We start from the raw sequence: 19,906 nt of genomic DNA, 5'->3' as shown, positions 1-19,906 counted from the left end.
TGTAAAGATGCTTGACAACTCCAGTAACTGTAGGAATCTTGCTTTGTTAACATCTCTGTCACTGGTGTTTTGCACTGATTATTATTTTTTTATTTTTAGCATGCAAATATTATTGACTTTCGCCTTATTAGTATAACTTTAGATTGCTGAAGTCTTTATGGTAAAAATTATTGTATTGTAATCCATGTTTGTATCAGTAATGTTTTGTCTTTAAAATTATCTAATATGTGGCTATTAAGGCATGTGTGTATTATAGTTTAAATACAGGTAATTCACACTACTCATTTCTAACCTAAGTCCATTAAATTTTTTATTGTTCCAGTTAAAATATATCAGTCCATTTTTTAAAATAGAATTTTTTTTTTTTTCTTTTTTGCGGTACGCGGGCCTCTCACCTTTGTGGCCTCTCCCCTTTCAGAGCACAGGCTCCGGATGCGCAGGCCCAGCGGCCATGGCTCACGGGCCCAGCCGCTCCGCGGCATGTGGGATCTTCCCAGACCGGGGCACGAACCCGTGTCCCCTACATCGGCAGGTGGGCTCTCAACCACTGCGCCACCAGGGAAGTCCATAGAATTTATTTTTTAGAGCAGTTTTAGGTTTATAGCAAAATTTAGTTCATATATGTCACCTTTCCCCACACAATCATAGACTTTCCTACTGTCAACATCCCACATGAGATAGGTACACTTTTTACATTTGATGGGCCAACAGTGATACTTAATTATCACCAAACTTCATAGTTTACACTAGGGTTTACTTCTGTTGTTGTATGATATATGGGTTTTAACAAACATATGACAACATATGTCCAACATTATAGTTTTATGCACAATGGTTTAAATGCCCTAAAAATTCCCTGAGCTCTACTTATTTATCCTTTCTCCCGCACAAACTCCTGGCAATCACTGATATTTTTACTGTTTCCATACTTTTGTCTTTTCCAGCTATGGCCAGAGTCGTACAGTATTCAGCCTTTTCAGATTGGCTTCTTTTACTTAGTAATATGCTTTTAACGTCTCTCCATGTCTTTTCATGTCTTGACAGATACATTTTAGTGCTGAATAATATTTCTTTATGAATACACAGCAGTATATTTATCAATTGGCATACTGAATGATATCCTGGTTTCTTCCAAGTTTTGGTAATTATGAATAAAAGGGCTATACACATCTTTCTGCAAATTTTTATGTGGAGGTAAATTTTCAACTTATTTGGGTAAATACCAAGGAGTGTGATTGCTGGATCATATTGTGAAAGCATGTTTAGTTTTGTAAGAAATAGCCAAACTGACTTCCAAAGAACCATTTTACAACCCCTCCAGCAATGAAAGATAATTTCTGTTACATCCTCACAATAATTTGTTGTTGTCAATATGTTAGACTTTAGTATATGTATTTTGATCCATTTCATATTTTTTCTGAAGGTCTAGTTTTAGATTTGCATTTTTGCCTGTGGATGTCAAACAGCATTTATTAAAAAACCTGTCATTTCTTCATTGAATTGCCTTTGCTCCTTTGTCAAAGATCAGTTAAAAATACTTTTGTGGATCTATTTCTGGGCTCTCTATTCTGGGCCATTGATTTATTTGTCTATTCTTGTTGATGTGATGGATTACATTAATTGATTTTCAGAAATTGAACCTACTTGAACACCTGAAATAAATCCCACATAATTATAGTGTATAATTCTTTCTATATATTGCAGGTTTAATTTTCTGCTATAGTGTTGAGTTTTGCATCTGTGTTTATGAAAAGTATTGGTCTTTAGCTTTCTTTTCATATATTGTCTTTGGTTTTGGTATTAGGGTAATGCTGATCTCAAAGAATGGGTTAGTAAGTATTCCTTCTACTTTTGTCTTCTGGATGAGTTTGTTGGAAGTTAGTATAATTGCTTATTTAAGTGTTTGGTTAGAGTTCACCTGTGAACTCATCCAAGCCTGGTGCTTTCTTTTTTGTAATGCTATCAATTATTAGTACAGTTTCTTTAATATATATAGTCCTATTTAGATTGTCTATTTCTTCTTCTGTAAGTTTTAGTAGATTGTGTCTTTCAAGAAATTGTTCCATCTCAAACTTGTGAGCATCGTGTTGTTCATAATATTCCTTTACTATTTTTTTTCCATGTGATGTGTATTGATAGGCCCTTTTCATTTCTTATATTAGTAGTTGTGTCTTCTCTTGTCTTGGGTACCCAGGATAGAGGCTTATGATTTTATTGCTCTTTTTACAGAGCCATATTTATTTTCTATGATTTTTTAATTGATTTCTTTTTTAAAAATTTCACTGATTTCTCCTCTAATTATTATTATTTTATCCTACATCCTTTAGATTGAATTTGATTTTCTTTTAGTCATAGTTTTTGAAGTCTGAGCAGGAGAGAGAGTAGATTTTCTTGTGATCTCCCTGCCTCAGTTAACTATTTTGTTCAAATAAATTTGAGAAATACTAAGGTAGATGGTCACCTTCCAGTTGTCCAAAAGAAAAATTTTGAAGTCTGATAGTTTAATTAAAATTAAACAAAGAGATAATTAAATTGGCTAGCTGAGAATTTCCATTATATATAATTAGGTTTAGTCAAATTAATACATTAATTTGTTAAAGATATGAACTTAGTGCCAAAGAACAAGGGTAACCAAACATTATCGAATCTTTTGCTCTTAAATAAAGATCCAATTACTCTTAAGAAACAATATGGTGAGAAAGTCAAGAATTAATCAAAGAATCATGAAAATACACATAAAATTATTGTGTTTAATTTGTTCAATGGTTTACCTCTATTGCCTAGCACAGTATGTGGTACATAGAAAATACTCAATAAATCTTGAATGAACTAGTTAGCAAATAAAACTTCAATATGGGTTATGAAATCAGGTCATCAGATTCTGTGAGAGTACATAACAGGAATAAATTATGTTCAAAGCTAACATGGGTGGTTCAAGAAGATTTTCTGTATGAAATGGTGCTTGAACTGAAGTCTAAGAAATGAAGCTGGGTAAGAGGTGAGAGACATTCCAGATGGAGAAGTCTATTCTACATGTGCAACGACCCTGTGGATGGAGAGAACATGACCATAAGAATTATAACATGGCCAGTGCACCCCAAGAACACAGAACAGGGAGTGGGTGAACATGAAAATGATGAAATGGAAGGTAGGAAACAGTCTATCTTGGATTTTCTAGACATCGTTAGATATTTTGTTATGTTTGTACTTGTCACTTAGACATACACGCTATTTATTTTCAAAGAATAGAAGCAAGTGACTGAAATTTTCATAGTACATAACGTATTTTCAAATCATAATTGCTTGGTAATATAATATGTAAAATTTAACATAATACATCATTCCTATCATGACAGAAACAGAACATAGGGAATAAATCTGCCTCAGCAATGAAATTGGAGACAAAGGTGAAAATAATCCATGAAGTGATTATAAGGAAATGAAAAAGCTGTTCATGATTCATTGTGGAAGTGACTTACAAGCTCTTATTTCAGTTGGTTGCAGTATGTTATATTGAGCTGACAGGAAACATCAAATTGTCAAATCAGAATCTCAGAAATTAGACATCTTTTTAGAGTATCAAGTTTTACTCATAAGTACAAATATATATATATAATAAAATGTATAGACAAAGCACAAGGTATTGAGATATGTGATGTGGTTTCCTAGGACCTTTTTATTTTATTTTTTCTCATATTGGACACATGCTTTCTGTCCCCAAGTAACAGATGCATTCTCTGTGTGAGGCTGACATGTCATTTCATACAGCAGGGATCATTTAACTTTTGAAACACCTCCATGTTATACCCCATATGGTCAACTAGCTTATGTGACATTTTTCAGGTCCACCCACAGCAGGAGGATCACAGACACCCTGTATTTGGCGTGACTGAGTTAGGAGTAGGAGTCCTTAGGTATCCATCCAGCTGCACTATCCTAACATCAATTCCCACAAGTTTCAAAATTGTTTTCCATTTTCCTTACTGAGAATCAAACTCTTCCTGAACCAGTCTAGTGCCTGGAATCATAATAACATGAACTGCTCTATTTAGCTCTGTTTCCATCAAGTTGTGGACTGTTGAAATGCTCCTAACAAAAGACTATTAAGACAGTGTGGTCTGTTGACATGCTCCTAACAAAAGAAGACAACACCAAATTTTGTCTTTTCCTAGAAGCTACTGGTGATACTACTCTCCTGCCTTCCCCAACCCTGTTCCGGTTCAACAGATTCGATTCCCTAAAAAGTCATTGCTGAAAACCAGGTCAAGCTTATGCTTCCCATGACATTTTGGTCACTGCTTTGGGGTGTCAATCTCTTGCCTTAGGGTCCAGATTTATGACCACAATCATTTTTCTGGCCCTTAGACTTCCTTTATGATTTCTCCCCTTTTAGTCCATCCTGACTAGGAATTCCCAGCTTAGTGCATTCTTAGTCAACTATCTTTCTCTTTCCAAAATTAAAAGTACTTCTATATAAGGGCCAATTTAACCAAATAAAAGACTGTAGAATTACTGAGTAGGTATTTAAGTTAGAATGGCATAAATGTTATTTGGTTCACTCTTTACATTGCCTACTCAGAAGTGGGAGAAAGCAACTTTATCTCAAATAATACTGAAAAATTTATATGCAAGACAGTGTTCTATGTTCGGTGAATAATAGAAAAAAATGAAAATACATGATTTCTATTTTGATTCTCTGAAAATAACAATTATAACACTCCTTGAGTTCCATTATTTGCATTTTTTTTTTTTGCGGTACGCGGGCCTCTCACTTCTGTGACCTCTCCTGTTGCAGAGCACAGGATCTGGATGCACAGGCTCAGTGGCCGCGGCTCACGGGCCTAGCCACTCCGCGGCATGTGGGATCTTCCCGGACTGGGGCACGAACCCGCGTCCCCTGCATCGGCAGGCGGACTCTCAACTACTGTGCCACCAGGGAAGCCCTGCATTCATTCTTTAGAAAGAGAAATTAATAGATTGTGCTTATATTTTCAGGTGATTTCTGATATAGTAATATTATAAAATGATTTGTTAAACAATATCTGTTTCAAATACTCTTTTTCAAAGCCAAAAAATGTGTTACTAGAACATGGGTACTTCTACTACAATCTTCCTAAGATTGAATTTAAATCACTATAAAATAACTAAAACTAGATAAAATCTGGTCATATATAATATATTAAAAATCAGTCTATTTGTGTTCACTTTCTTAAAAATAGGAACTTTCATATTTTTCAGAGAGCATTTGTCCTTTTGAGTTTTCTGAATAAATTCAGACACACTTGATGATTCAATCTCTCTAAGCAGGGAAGCTCCTGTATCCAGAGAAACCAGTCTGGGTGGCCAGGACCTAAAGTTAAGACAGGAGGGGCCCTGCTATCTGGGATGTAAGGAAGAAATCTGCTGGCCTTCTCTTTTAGTCAAGGCTTCTTTGTGTCTGTGATTCCTCCTGACCAATCTGGAAACACACCTATGCCCTTAGTCATGTTTGTTATCTACCACCTTACTATATGTAGTCACAATCCACCCATGGAGATGACAGTCACAATCAAAAGCAAACTTTTTCAGATCTGTATTGGTGTCCATGGTTCCACATGCCAGCAAGGAAACTACAGAAGAAAGAGCAGTTATCTCTTGAATCACAGTGAGAAACTTTTGTGATCTTCACTTAGCAGCTGCTTTCTCAGAGTCACTGAGTCAAAAAGACTGGCCTGTGTTTAATATAGTGTGAGAATTTAAGTTCCAGAATCAGAATGACTGGTTTGAAATCTTGACTTTGCCATTTGTCGCCTGTCAAGATCTTAGTGAATTACTTAACCATGTTGAGGCTCTGTAACCTTATCCAATAAATAAGGATAAATATAGAGGCTAATTTAGAAATGTTGGGTGGATTACATAGGAAAATGTATCTAAAGGGTTTATTATGGTGTGGGAATAAAATAATAACTACTTAGTAATGACACCTGCTAGTATTTTTGTGATGTGTTCACCCCTTCTCTTCTTTGACTTCTGAGTATACAAAAAATGTTCATGTACGTAGCTAAATATATTGGAGAATATGTTTTATGACAAAGGCTAAATTATATTTTCATGATATTATGCAAATCTTAGGTGTGAGATTTGCACTCTCTGCTGTGTCTACAGAAACAAAAGAGCAAGATAACGGAGTCTTTGAACAAATTTCAAATCTGTTCACATGATCCTAGGATGAGCCTGTGGGCTTGACTCTCTTACTTAGCCTTGGCAGTACAGAGGGAGATAAATGCTCTGTCCTTTCTGCTTAGTTCTTACCTAGCCTTGATTGCCCAGCTCGTGACTTGGGTAAGAGTCTTTAACAGTTCTTGCTTGAGAGTGGAATGAACAGAGAGCATAGGACTCCATCTTGGAAAGGAAATGTCCTGATTCCTATTAATCCATGAAACAAGAAGAGCAAGAAGAATGAGGGAGAGGAAAGTAGTGTGTTTTAAATGATACTTGACGTCTAATAAAGTGAACCCTCTATACCTCTAATAAGTCATGACCCAGTGGATGTCAGTCTCTGAAACATCCACTCCTTTATAAAGGTGATGATAGAAAGCTCCCTTCCCAATATTCTCTGCATAGGGATTGAATACTTCCTTTCTTAGATAAACCAAGACAGCTTCTTAAATGAATAGGCATAAGCCTCTTCTTTCCTCTAATCACATATTAGATAGATGGATAAGTAGATTATTGTAATTATCATCATCTCATCATTATAGTTATTATATTTTAATTACCTGATTAACTGCAATTCTTACTTTGATCGTTCATTCCAGGACAATTCTGAAAAAAACAAAACAAAACAAAACACAGAATTTCATCTATCACTGCAAAATAATGACAAAAATTAAAGTCATTGGTGGCCAGAGTTCCTTCCTCCATTTTCTATGAAACATTCCATGATTGCCATCAACATGAACTTTGCAGACACAATGTGATCCTGTCAACCACCTGTCACTCTGCTTGTGCCCTCAGTCAGGACAAGTCTACCAAGCTTTACTCTTACAAACCATTCATTTTCCTGTTCATTATTGCCACTATAAAATTGTTGACCTAAAACAAATAGACTGCCAGTTATTTCTCTCGCAAAAACGGGTTTATTCAGGATCAGTAGAGAATTGCAATTCAGGGCCTGCAACCGTGATGAGCCATGTGCAACTTCCCAGCACAGCAAGGGAAGGAAAACTCTCTTATACTGGAGAAAAGGAAGTTGGGGGAAGGGGGGCTACAGTAAATAAAGAGTCTATAGCTTTTCATTGGCTGGGTTGTTGCCAGGAAAAAGAGGAGTACTTCTTCTTCCTGTTGGGTTATGTTATCTTTGCAGGGCATAAGAGTTCCCCCTTCTGGTCTCCTGACCCTATTTAATTGAGGTTTCTTTTTTTTTTTTTTTAACATCTTTACTTCAGTATAACTGTTTTACAATAGTGTGTTAGTTTCTCTTTTACAACAAAGTGAATCAGTTATACATATACATATGTTCCCATATCTCTTCCCTCTTGTGTCACCCTCCCTCCCACCCTCCCTATCCCACCCCTCTAGGTGGTCACAAAGCACAGAGGTGAACTCCCTGTGCTTTGCGGCAGCTTCCCACTAGCTATCTAATTTGCTTTTGGTAGTGTGAATATGTTCCTGCCACTCTCTCACATCGTCAGAGCTTACCCTTCCCCCTCCCCATATCCTCAAGTCCATGGTCTAGTAGGTCGGGGTTTTATTCCAGTCCTAGCACTAATCTCTTCATGACATTTTTTTTTTTCTTAGATTCCACATATATGTGTTAGCATACAGTATTTGTTTTTTTCCTTCTGACTTACTTCACTCTGTATGACAGACTCCAGGTCTATACACCTCATTACACATAACTCAGTTTCATTTCTTTTTATGGCTGAGTAACATTCCATTGTATATATGTGCCACATCTTCCTTATCCATTCATCTGTTGATGGACACTTAGGTTGCTTCCATGTACTGGCTATCATAAATAGAGATGCAATAAACATTTTGATACATGACTTTTTTGAATTATGGATTTCTCAGGGTATATGCCCAGTAGTGGGATTGCTGGGTCATATGGTAGTTCTATTTGTAGTTTTTTAAGGAACCTCCATACTGTTCTCCATAGTGGCTGTATCATTTTACATTCCCACCAGCAGTGCAAGAGTGTTCCCTTTTCTCCACACCCTCTCCAGCATTTATTGTTTCTAGAGTTTTTGATGATGGCCAATCTGACCGGTGTGAGATGATATCTCATTGTAGTTTTGATTTGCATTTCTCTAATGATTAATGATGTTGAGCATTCTTTCATGTGTTTGTTGGCAATCTGTATATCTACTTTGGAAAAATGTCTATTTAGTTCTTCTGTCCATTTTTGGATTGGGTTGGTTATTTTTTTCTTTGTTACTGAGCTGCCTGAGTTGCTTATAAATTTTGGATATTAATCCTTTGTCAGTTGCTTCACTTGCAAATATTTTCTCCCATTCTGAAGGTTGTCTTTTGGTCTTGCTTATGGTATCCTTTGCTGTGAAAACGCTTTTAAGTTTCATTAGATCCCATTTCTTTATTTTTGTTTTTATTTCCATTTCTCTAGGAGATGGGTCAAAAAGGATCTTGCTGTGGTTTATGTCATAGAGTGTTCTGCCTATGTTTTCCTTTAAGAGTTTGATAGTGTCTGGCCTTACATTTAGGTCTTTAACCCACTTTGAGTTTATTTTTGTGTGTGGTGTTAGGGAGTGTTCTAATTTCATACTTCTGCGGGTAGCTGTCCAGTTTTCCCAGCACCACTTATTGAACAGGCTGTCTTTTCTCCACTGTATATCCTTCCCTCCTTTGTCAAAGATAAGGTGACCATATGTGTGTGGGTTTATCTCTGGGCTTTCTATCCTGTTCCATTGATCTATATTTCTTTTTTTTGTGCCAGTACCATACTGTCTTGATTACTGTGGCCTTGTAGTATAGTCTGAAGTAAGGGAGCCTGATTCCTTCAGCTCCTTTTTTCATTCTCAAGATTGCTTTGGCTATTCGGGGTCTTTTGTGTTTCCATACAAATTGTGAAATTCTTTGTTCTAGTTCTGTAAAAAATGCCACTGGTAATTTGATAGAGATTGCATTGAATCTGTAGATTGCTTTGGGTAATAGAGTCATTTTCACTATGTTGATTCTTCCAATCCAAGAACATGGTATATTTCTCCACCTATTTGTATCATCTTTAATTTCTTTCATCAGTGTCTTATAGTTTTCTGCATACAAGTCTTTCATCTCCTTAGGTAGGTTTATTCCTAGATATTTTATTCTTTTTGTTGCAATGGTAAAAGGGAGTGTTTTCTTAATTTCATTCTCAGATTTTACATCATTAGTGTATAAGAATGCCAGAGATTTCTGTGCATTAATTTTGTATCCTGCTACTTTACCAAATTCATTGATTAGTTCTAGTAGTTTTCTGGTAGTATCCTTAGGATTCTCTATGTATAGTATCATGTCATCTGCAAACAGTGACAGCTTTACTTCTTCTTTTCCTATTTGGATTCCTTTTATGTCTTTATTTTCTCTGATTGCTGTGGCTAGAACTTCCAAAACTAGGTTGAATAAGAGTGGTGAGAGTGGGCAACCTTGTCATGTTCCTGATCTTAGTGGAAATGGTTTCAGTTTTTCACCATTGAGAAAAATGCTGGCTGTGGGTTTGTCATATATGGCCTTTATTATGTTGAGGAAAGTTCCCTCTATGCCTACTTTCTGCATGGTTTTTATCATAAATGGGTGTTCAATTTTGTCAAAAGCTTACTCTGCCTGTATTGAGATGATCATATGGTTTTTCTCCTTCAGTTTGTTGATATGGTGTATCACGTTGATTGATTTGCATATATTGAAGAATCCTTGCATTCCTGGAATAAACCCCACTTGATCATGGTGTATGATCTTTGTAATGTGCTGTTCGATTCTGTTTGCTGGTATTTTGTTGAGGAGTTTTGCGTCTATATTCATCAGTGATATTGGCCTGTAGTTTTCTTTCTTTGTGACGTGTTTGTCTGGTTTTGGTACCAGGGTGATGGTGGCCTCATACCTGATATTTATGATTTCTTTCCTTCTGCTAAATTTGGGGATTTTTTGTTCTACCTTCTCTAATTGCTTTAGGTGCAAAGTTAGGTTGTTTATTCGAGATGTTTCCTGTTTCTTACGGTAGGATTGTATGGCTATAAACTTCCCTCTTAGAACTGCTTTTGCTGTATCCCATAGGTTTTGGGTCATCGTGTCTCCATTGTCATTTGTTTCTAAGTACTTTTTGATTTCCTCTTTGATTTCTTCAGTGATCACTTCGTTATTAAGTAGTGTATTGTTTAGCCTCCATGTGTTTGTATTTTTTACAGATCTTTTCCTGTAATTGATATCTAGTCTCATAGCATTGTGGTCAGAAAAGATACTTGATATGATTTCAATTTTCTTCAATTTGCCAAGGCTAGATTTGTGACCCAAGATATGATCTATCCTGGAGAATGTTCCATGAGGACTTCAGAGAAATGTGTATTCTGTTGTTTTTGGATAGAATGTCCTATAAATATCAAGTAAATCCATCTTGTATAATGTATCATTTAAAGCTTGTGTTTCCTTACTTATTTTCATTTTGGATGATCTGTCCATTGGTGACAGTGGAGTGTTAAAGTCCCCTACTATGATTGTGTTGCTGTCAATTTCCCCTTTTATGGCTGTGAGTATTTGCCTTATGTATTGAGGTGCTCCTATGTTGGGTGCATAAATATTTACAATTGTTATATCTTCTTCATGGATCGATCCCTTGATCATTATGTAGTGTCCTTCTTTGTCTCTTGTAATAGTTTTTATTTTAAAGTCTATTTTGTCTGATATGAGAATTGCTACTTCAGCTTTCTTCTGATTTCCATTTGCATGGAATATCTTTTTCCATCCCCTCACTTTCAGCCTGTAAGTGTCCCTAGGTCTAAAGTGGGTCTCTTGTAGACAGCATATATATGGGTCCTGTTTTTGTATCCATTCAGCCAGTCTGTGTCTTTTGGTGGGAGCATTTAATTCATTTACATTTAAGGTAATTATTGATATGTGTTTTCCTATTACCATTTACTTAATTGTTTCAGGTTGTTCTTGTAGGTCTTTTCCTTTTCTTGTGTTTCTTGCTTAGAGAAATTCCTTTACCATTTGTTGTAAAGCTGGTTTGGTGGTGCTGAACTCTCTCAGCTTTTGCTTCTCTGTAAAGGTTTTAATTTCTCCATCAAATCTGAATGAGATCCTTGCTGGGTAGAGTAATCTTGGTTGTAGGTTTTTTGCCTTCATCACTTTAAATATGTCCTGCCACTCCCTTCTGGCTTGTAGAGTTTCTGCTGAAAGATCATATGTTAACTTTATGGGGATTCCCTTGTGTGTTATTTGTTGTTTTTCCCTTGCTGCTTTTAATATGTTTTCTTTGTATTTAATTTTTGACAGTTTGATTATTATGTGTCTTGGTGTGTTTATCCTTGGGTTTATCCTGTATGGGACTCTTTGTGCTTCCTGGACTTGATTGATTATTTCCCTTCCTATATTAGGGAAGTTTTCAACTATAATCTCTTCAAATATTTTCTCAGTCCCGTTCTTTTTCTCTTCTTTTTCTGGGACCCCTATGATTCGAATGTTGGTGTGTTTAATGTTGTCCCAGAGATCTCTGAGACTGTCCTCAGTTCTTTTCATTCGTTTTTCTTTCTTCTGCTCTGCTGTAGTTATTTCCACTATTTTATCTTCCAGGTCACTTATCCGTCCTTCTGCCTCAGTTATTCTGCTATTGATCCCATCTAGAGTATTTTTCATTTCATTTATTGTGTTGCTCATCGTTACTTGCTTCCTCTTTATTTCTTCTAGGTCCTTGTTAACTGTTTCTTGCAATTTGTCTATTCTATTTCCAAGATTTTGAATCATCTTTACTATCATTATTCTGAATTCCTTTTCAGGTAGGCTGGCTATTACCTCTTCATTTGTTCGGTCTGGTGTGTTTTATTCTTGCTCCTTTATCTGCTGTGTGTTTTTCTGTCTTCTCATTTTGCTTATCCTACTGTGTTTGGGGTCTCCTTTTTACAGGCTGCAGGTTTGTAGTTCTCTCTGTTTTTGGTGGCTGTCCCCAGTGGCTGAGGTTGGTTCAGTGGGTTGAGTAGGTTTCCTGGTTGGGGCGACTAGTGCCTCTGTTCTGGTGGATGAGGCTGGATCTTGTCTTTCTGGTGGGCAGGTCCCCATCTGATAGTGTGTATGGGGATGTTAGTAGCCTTATTATGATTTTAGGCAGCTTCTCTGATAATGGATGGGGCTGTAGACCTGTCTTGCTCTTTGTTGGGTATAGGGTGTTCAGCACTGTTCGTTGCTGGTCCTTGCGTGAAGCTGGGTCTTGGTGTTGAGATGGAGATCTCTAGGAGATGTTTCCCCGTTTGATATTACGTGGAGCTGAGAGGTCTCTTGTGGACCAGTGTCCTGAGGTTGGTTCTCCCACCTCAGAGACACAGCCTTGACACCTGGCTGGAGTGCCAAGAGGCTTTAATCCACATGGCTCAAAATAAAAGGGAGAAAAAAATAGAAAGGCAAGAAAGGAAGGCAGGAAGGAGGAAGGGAGGGAAGGAAGGAAGAAAGGAAGGGAGGGAGGAAGAAAGGAAGGGGGGAAGGAAGGAGGGAATAAGGGAAGGAAGGGAGGAAGGAAGGAAGGAGGGAAGTAGGAAAGAAAGGTGGGAAGAAAGGAAGAACGAAAGGGAGAAGACAAAATAAAGTAGGGTAAAATACAGTTATTAAAATAAAAAAAAATAATTATTAAGAAGAAAAATTTCTATTTAAAAATAAAACAAAAAAACCCGGGTCGGTCTAACCCTAGGACTAATGGTGAAAACAAAGCTATACAGACAAAAGCTCACACAGCAGCACACACATACACACTCACAAAAAGAAAAAAGGGGAAAATAATAGTATATCTTGCTCCCAAAGTCCACCTCCTCAACTTGGGATATTTCGCTGTGTATTCAAGTTTTCCACAGATGCAGGGCACTTCAAGTTGACTGTGGAGCTTTAACCCGCTGTTTCTGAGGCTGCTGGGAGAGACCTCCCCCTCTCTTTGTTCGCACAGCTCTTGGTGTTCAGCTTTGGCCTTGGCCCCGCCCCTGCGCGTAGGTCGTCCGAGGGCGTCTGCCCTTTGCTCAGACAGGATGGGGTTAAAGGAGCAGCAGATTCGTGGTCTCTTGCTCACTCAGGCCAGGGGGAGGGAGGGGCACGGAGGCGGGGCGAGTCCACGACGTGAGAGGCCGGCGTGACGTTGCAGCAGCCCGAGGCGCGCAGCGCGTTCTCCCGGGGAAGCTGTCCCTGGATCCCGGGACCCCGGCAGTGGCGGGCTGCACGGGCTCCCGGGAGGGGCGGTGTAGAGAGTGACCTGTGCTTGCACACAGGCCTCTTGGTGGCGGCAGCAGCAACCTTAGTGTCCCACACCCGTCTCTACTGTCCGTGCCGACAGCCTCGGATCGCGCCCGTTTCTGGAGCTGCTTTACGCGGTGCCCTTAATCCCCTCTCCTCGCGCCCCAGGAAGTGAAGAGGCAAGAAAACGTCTCTTGTCTCTTCGGTAGCTCCGCGTCCCTTTCTGAAGCTCCTTTAAGCAGCGCGATTAAACCCCTCTCCTCGCTCACCAGGAGGCAAAGCGGGAAGAAAAGGTCTCTTGCCTCTTCGGCAGCTCCAGACTTCAACTGGACTCCCTCCCGGCTAGCTGTGGTGCACTAACCCCTTCAGGCTGTTTTCACTCTGCTAACTGCAGACCTTTTCCCTTGGATCCAACTGAAGCCTGAGGCTCAGCTCCCAGCCCCGCCCTCCCCGGCGGCTGAGTGGACGAGCCTCTCGGGCTGGTGAGTGCTGGTCGGCACCGATCCTCTGCGGAAATCTCTCCGCTTTGCCCTCCGCACCCTGTTGCTGCACTCTCCTCCGCGGCTTCGGAGCTCCCCCCTCCGCCACCCGCAGTCTCCGCCCGAGAAGGGGCTACTAGTGTGTGGGAACCTTTCCTCCTTCACGACTCCCTCCCACTGGTGCAGGTCCCGTCCCTATTCTTTTGTCTCTGTTTATTCTTTTTTCTTTTGTCCTGCCCAGGTACGTGGGGAGTTTCTTGCCTTTTGGGAGGTCTGAGATCTTCTGCCAGCGTTCGGTGGGTGTTCTATAGGAGAAGTTCCACGTGTCGATGTATTTCTGATGTATCTGTGGGGAGGAAGGTGATCCCCGCGTCTTACTCTTCCGCCATCTTCTCCGTCCCCAGTAATTGAGGTTTCTGTTTATTAATTTTTTATAAACACACATTTGAAATATAAACAAGGTTTTATTATCTAGAAAAAGGAAATTCTGCTAGAAATTGAAAGATGGCATAAATTTTAAAGTAAACACTTATTTTATATTGAGCCCTCTGATTAAAAATATGTCAATTAAAATATCACTCAACATCTGATCACATCAACCGTGAGATTAAAATAAAGGTTTTAATGTAAGTCCATCTTTGAATTACTGAAATTCAATACATCATATATAGTATATAATATGTATGGTTATATCTGGCTGTGCATATCATTATTACTCTCTGAATATAAATTAATGATATTAGTCCCCATCTACTTAAGTAATACAAATGCTAATTGAGCATACACTCTTCACCAGCTACTGTGCTACATTTTTAGAGTGAATAGCAACTTGTCCACATAAATTATCTTTGTAGGAATCACTTTCCCTATTTGGGGATACATTTCAATAAAACAACAGTCTGAAGAAAATCAAGAACGTTTGGTTGGTGACATTACAATAGTTCATGCAATGCAGGAGCTTTGGAAACAAGCAAGAAAATAAAAGAGGTAAAGCAGGTGATGAGATAAAGCACCATTTCTTCCAACAATGAGGTTTCCTGAATTCCAGTACTTGGTTATACAATGCACTGACCTTAAAAGCAGCAACTATTCTGCTACTGTGTTGGTTATGGACATTTTCTGTGCCCTGTTTTGTTCTGTTGATTTGGTGAAAGGAGGTGAAATATTTATTTAATTACTAGAAAGTAGAATGGTCTGTTAATCCCTGAAATTTGTCTTGTTTAGTAAAATTTAAAAGTTATGCTTTTAGTTAAAATATTAACTAAACCAAATTTTACTGTTTTATGTGTTCATTAAAAAAATGTTACTGATTGAAACATACATTTATAAATTATGAAGCAGTAAGTAAAGTTTGTTTTAATTTTAAAATATACAATATGTTTAATAGTATGGGTTCTACTACTTAAATAATGCTCATGGTGAAATGAAGAATCAAGAAATCAACTAATGAATGTGGGGAAGGGCGTGGTTAATGGATTTTACAAAATTCTCGGCCTTGAACTCATTTAAGAATGCAATTTCAACATTTTTATATCCAGGGCCAGAGACTTGTGAAGCCCTTAATTAATTTGCTTTTTCAACAGCTTTTTTTTTTTTAGCTCTATGATGATCTAGATGGTTACTTTTCTTCTAAAAACCTGAGGAATCCATAGAACCTCTGGTAACTTTCTATGAGGAAAAGGATAAATCTAACTAAAAAAAAAAAAAATCCTGATTTTTATTCCTTGTACATAGTTTGATATTTGAATTATTTATTGTCAAGATGGTTTTCCACTCCATTTTGACCATGTACAATATATAAACATTTCTGCCTTTGATAAGCTGACATACCAAACTAAAATTCTATCTAGCATCATATTTTTTCTGAAAACATCTTTGGTGTATACATTTATATTTTATGGTAAACTCAGTATAAAACTTTTAATTAAACAATTTGAACACATGCATGTGTATATATCAAACAATTTTCAGATTTTTGTATTTGACAGTGAAAACTGAATGTTGTTTTCGGAGAGCTCCATGACAAATGAGCTCTTAATTGTGCTATGCTCCATGAATTCTGGACTCCATTTAGATGGTACCCAGCTCTCTTTAAGTAAACTCAAATGAAAAACAGAAAGAATTAAGCAATTAATAGCCTGGTTATGAAAAGATTGTCTGGGGCTTCCCTTGTGATGCAGTGGTTGAGAGTCTGCTTGCCAATGCAGGGGACACAGGTTTGTGCCCCAATCCGGGAAGATCCCACATGCCGCGGAGTGGCTGGGCTCGTGAACCCTGGCCGCTGAGCCTGCGCATCCGGAGCCTGTGCTCCGCGACGGGAGAGGCCACAACAGTAAGAGGCCCACGTACCGCAAAAAAAAAAAGATTGTCAGATTTAACATTAAGTGTAGTTAACATTATTAATAGTATATTTATAAAATTTAATACTTAAAATGGCTATAAATTAGCTGTCCATTTCCCTCTTTTTAACTATGAGGGAACTGAACCTTATAGGTAGAGAGTATTAGAGACTATATGTTAAACCTATGTATTGTAGATCTAAAGACTACATTCTTCACTATGACAATGTGTTGATTTAATATGCTTGGAAAGCATATGCATAATAATTCGTCTCTCTGTATTATTTGCCCATGACCACTCTATAGGTACCCTTCAAACAGCTTATACATATAACAGTGTTTATTTAACTGTACTTAAAGTGCATTCAATTAAATTACAGACAGCACTGAGAAAATAATTTTGGCTCACAATTTCAAATTATACTCAAAAGAAAGCTATGCTACATGTTTTTCTCCCTCAAATATGATATCTTAATTTTCCTTTATCTGAATAATTTTCTTCTTATAACCAGTGTGCTTTGAGATGGCTATCTGGTTTGTAGCTAATGTATCTTGTTCATAGATAATTATTGTGTGGTAGGATAACTTTCAGGATTTATTTTTTAAGGCAAGAACAATTAAGTAAGTCACAAATCTTATAACTTAAATTACTATTTAAACATAATGTTATAACAATAAAAGATATTTTAAAAAGTGAAAACAAATAAAAATTTTGTTTATAACTCTATTAGCATACAATAATGACATTATTTAATTTTCCATTTTGTTTTCTAAATTTTATTAATTATAAAAATGTTATTCTTGGGCTTCCCTTGTGGCACAGTGGTTGAGAATCTGCCTGCTAATGCAGGGGACACTGGTTCGAGCCCTGGTCTTAGAAGATCCCACATGCCGCGGAGCAACTAGGTCCGTGAGCCACAACTACTGAGCCTGTGCGTCTGGAGCCTGTGCTCCGCAACAAGAGAGGCCACGATAGTGAGAAGCCCGCGCACCGTGATGAAGAGTGGCCCCCACTTGCCACAACTAGAGAAAGCCCTCACACAGAAACGAAGACCCAACACAGCAAAAACAAATTAATTAATTAATAACTCCTACCCCCAACATCTTCTAAAAAAAAAAAAAGGAACCCTCAGAACTCAACAATTAAAAATAATGTTATTCTTTTATGTCTTTGCAAAACTGTCTTTCATATTGCTTACACGTAAATGTTCAGTCATGTCACTATATGTAAGTAGGAATTTTCAGCAGTTACTACATGCCTAGGATTTCTAGGCATCTGCATGTACTCAGCTATCCTGGCTTCCCAGTTTGCGGTGTGTTCTAATAGTAATGTTGATGGCTCAGAGGTGACACTGATTTAATCCAAAATGTCAATATTACTATTTAAGATTAGCCTTTTATACAGAATTGGTATGTTTACTGCTACCCACCAATAATAGTTTGTTTCTTTGTACTGTCAGGCCCCAATGTAGTATGATTTGTTTGAGAAAAGAGATTATTATCTTATTTGCATTTATTTCAACTGCTCCATGCTTCAAAATCTAGTCATTTTTCACACTTACTCAAAAAAAATTTTTTTTTAATCCTAAACACTTCATATATCTATACAAACAAAGAGGAAAAGAAAATAAATCACTAGTAAGCAAGCACAAAATAATCTATCACATACTAGAAATTCCAAGGACTATTCTCCGAAATATAATATTAAGAAATCTAGGGCCGGGCGCTGTTGCGGCACAGGGACCACTCGTTACTGCTACCGCCGTCTCTGCCACCTCATGACGGCCATCGGGGTTCACGTAGGCTGCACATCAGCCTGTGTGGCCATCTATAAGGATGGCCGGGCTGATGTGGTTGCCAATGATGCAGGTGACAGTGTTACTCCAGCTGTTTTTGCTTACTCAGAAAATGAAGAGGTTGTTGGATTGGCAGCAAAACAAAGTAGAAAAAGGAATATTTCAAATACAGTAATGAAAGTAAAGCAGATCCTTGGCAGAAGCCAGAAATGCGGTCCTTGGACCTGGCTTCTCAGCAATTAGCCCTGAGAGGGAAGAATCGGCTGGCTCCTGGAGATAGACCAGAGCACACACAGCCTCCCCACACCTTCAGATCGGCACCTTGCTGCCCAGGAGACTCCTCCAGCTAGCCTTCCTTCGCAGTCTGCTATGGCCACTTCCAATAGCAGTGCGGGCATCTGGTGGTCTATACAGGAGACACGGATGCTTCTCTCCATACTAGGTGAGGCACAGTACATTCAGCACTTCCAGACCATACATCACAATGCAGACGTCTACCAGGTTGCGTCTAAGCGGATGCAGCAGGAAGGCTTCTGCTTCTCCGAGCGTCAGTGCCACTCCAAGTTCAAGGTCCCGAAGGCATTACATTTAAAGGCCTAAATGGCCCATGCCACAAGTATGGGTGATCCACTACACTGTCCCTTTTATAGATACGTTGGATCACCTTCTCCGAAATCAGATAGTGACTGATGCAGACAATTTAATGGAGGAGGCTGCTTGGGCTCAGCAATGTGATCAGAATTTGGCGACCCCTGACATCCCAGGGGAAGAGGGAACCAGCATTCTGGGAGCAAAATGGACTCAGGCAGCAGATCATCAGCCTATCTTGAAAACACTTAAGGAATCAGATGAGGATTGTCACTGAGGATCAGCGACCAGATATGAGAAACCAGTGACCTTGAGGACTCCTGGGATGAATCCTCGGGTGCAGGGTGCTCTCAAGGAACCTCCAGCTACAGCAGGTCCCACCACCTTTTCAGAGGTGCAGCTGCTCCCTGTCAGAGCAGCCCCATGACCAGACTGGGAGTGTCTGGTGATCCCAGCCCCTGCACCAGCTCCAGCCGAAACACTCCCGGGGTGGCCTCAGCACAGCGGCCTCCAGTCTCCTCCTCCAGAGTTCCTTTTGTTTTTGGTGGGGATGGGCCTTTTACCGTGAGCCCCCTCCCAGGTGGGCAAGGTGAAGAAGGTGGTCAGTGGCCAGGACTATTGCAGGCAAGTTGGCAGAAAACAGGAGATTGCCAGGAGAACCTGCAAAGTGGGAGGAAGAAAAATTGGACCAGCTGATTGCCATTGGCGAGGAGGCCAGCACTCAGCAGGACCCTGCCAATGAGCTGCGCAGGGATGCTGTGGTCACGGTAAGACGCTCGGCCACAGCAGTAGAAGAGGCAACCAGTGCTTTTCAGATAGGGTTTGAAAAGTTTCTTCAGAGGTTAATTTCAAACACCAAAAGTTAGCTGATCACACAAGGATGTATTTCCTTCTCTGGCAGAGGCCCAGGTCCAACAGCTGCCTTCTGGTACTCTGGCTCCTTTTCCGTGTCTTCAGAAAAAAAAAAAAAAAAAGAGTGCAGGAGGGTAGGAATATACTTGCTTCTCCCAAGCATCTCTACTAGTTGAAAGACCTTTCAGAAACATGAGTGGTGGTCTGGTACAATGGAAGTAGCCAAGTCCAGAGAGCTAGTTAGTCCTGGCTTCATCACTGATGTGTGGCAATTAAGTTTACCTCTCAATACCAGTTTCTTTGGCTGTTAAAAAAGGGGGCAACCTGCCTACCTCACAGCATTTTTGTGAGGATCAGATGGCTTAAATAGATGTGAAAGGATTTAAAACTTTAAAAGCACTATACACATGGAAGGTATTAAAGCATATGACCTTGGCTGCGGTCAGGCTAGGGT

At 38.9% G+C, this 19,906-nt stretch overlaps 1 pseudogene; it reads left to right on the top strand.

Annotated features, from left to right (window-relative positions):
- The first annotated feature begins 18,381 nt into the window (after window positions 1-18,381).
- On the top strand, window positions 18,382-19,466 carry LOC131743051 (myb/SANT-like DNA-binding domain-containing protein 7; annotated as a pseudogene).
- Window positions 19,467-19,906: the final 440 nt, after the last annotated feature.

This window comes from Kogia breviceps, chromosome 16, assembly GCF_026419965.1.
Source record: "Kogia breviceps isolate mKogBre1 chromosome 16, mKogBre1 haplotype 1, whole genome shotgun sequence".
Classification (NCBI taxonomy): domain Eukaryota; kingdom Metazoa; phylum Chordata; class Mammalia; order Artiodactyla; family Physeteridae; genus Kogia; species Kogia breviceps.
The sequence above is the reverse complement of the archived record's forward strand: the minus strand, read 5'-3'. Positions and strand labels throughout refer to the sequence as shown.